Below are 1,723 nucleotides of genomic sequence, written 5' to 3'. Positions count from 1 at the left end.
TTGCTCTGAATAAGCCCCGCATTAGGGTTTGAGTGTGGGAGAGAATGGAAGCCTGTGAACATAGCTTTACCATGGAGAAGTCATTTGAAATTCAGGATTTGACTTAAGTCTTTCTTCCCAAGGTTTTAAATTTCTAAAAATGTTGATTACTTGAAAAATGATTCTCATGTCTTCAATTATCAACTCCATATGAACAACTCAGATCTTGAGACTGGATACCTTTTTGTTTTTTTTGAGTTGGAGTCTCACTTTGTCGCCCAGACTGAGTGCAGTGGCCGCTCCCAGCCACCGCAGCCTCAGCCTGCTGGGCTCCAGTGATCCTTCTGCCTCAGCCTTCCAAGTAGCTGGAACTACAGGTGCGCGCTACCACGCTCGGCTCATTTTTTTTTTATTTATTGTAGAGATGAGGTCTCTCCAAGTTGCCCAGGTGGGTCTCGAACCCGCGGGCTCAGGCAATCCACTCACCTCAGCCTCCCAAAGGTGTGGGGATTACAGGCTGAGCCACTGAGCCCGGCTCTTTTTGTTTTTTTTTTTTGTTTGAGTCAGTCTCACTTTGTCACCCAGGCTGGAGTGTAGTGGCATGATCATGGCCACTGCAGCCTTGACCTGCTAGGCTCAGGCGATCTTTCTGTCTCAGCATTCCAAGTAGCTGGAACCACAGGGGCATGCCACCATACCCAGTTAATCTTTTTTTTGAGTCAGAATCTCACTCTGTCACCCAGGCTGGAGTGTAGTGGTACAATCATGGCCATCACAGCCTCAACCTGCTGGGCTCAGGTGATCCTTCTGCCTCAGCCTTCCATGTAGCTGGAAACACAGGCATGCATCACCATGCCTGGCTGATTTTTTTGATTTATTGTAGAGATGAGGTCTCGCCATTTTGCTCAGGCTTGTCTCAAACCTTTGAGCTCAGGTAATCCTCTCGCTTCTGCCTCCCAAAGTGCTGGGGTTACAGGTGTGAGCCACTGCGCCTGGACTGCTGTTCCCATCTTTATAGAACCCACTAGCTAAACTACTCCCATTGTGGCACACCTCTTACACACCTTCAGTGGCTCTGCAATCTTCTCTCTGGCTTTCCCCAAAGCTGGTTCTCTGCTGTGCACTTGCATATATTAACTGTTCCATTTAGGCAGATAGCCTCTCCCATTGTCCCATGACAATACCATCTAGCTCCTTGGGACAGACAATCACATTTTGCCCTACACTGTAACCCAAAATGATGGCAGAATTGTTGGCCTCAGGAGGTCAGAGGGAGGAAAAGTGAGTGGAGACAACAGCCTCTAAATGGTTGTGTCCTGTGAGCAGCTAGGAGATCTATATAAAGAAGGTATCAATCTATTAGTTTATCTTTTTTGAATTACTTATGGTTTTGATAAAAGACTCAGATCCAGAACCAGAGTTGAAAAAAAAAAGACTTCAATGAAAGAATTATCTTACTACTATAAGAAAGGGATTAGCAGTAGTGGAAAATCCCAGGGGGAGGGAGGGTTGGGGGGTGGGATTGGCAGTTGTGGGAAACTGCTAGGGGAGGGGAGGTACACCTCATCAACAATGGTGCCTGCATAATGAACACTTGTATAACTAAGCCTGAAATTGTACCCCATATTTTTAAAATTAAAAATTTAAAAAGACTTTCACAATTGTAAAAGTATAGAATCAACCATAGCCTTACTTTAAGAAATGGAACATATCTTTTTTTTTTTTTTTTTTTTTTTTTTGGGGT

The sequence above is a fragment of the Carlito syrichta genome, unplaced genomic scaffold (genome assembly GCF_000164805.1).
Source record: "Carlito syrichta isolate Samal-C Ts95f unplaced genomic scaffold, Tarsius_syrichta-2.0.1 Scaffold305544, whole genome shotgun sequence".
Lineage (NCBI taxonomy): Eukaryota > Metazoa > Chordata > Mammalia > Primates > Tarsiidae > Carlito > Carlito syrichta.
The sequence above is the reverse complement of the archived record's forward strand: the minus strand, read 5'-3'. Positions refer to the sequence as shown.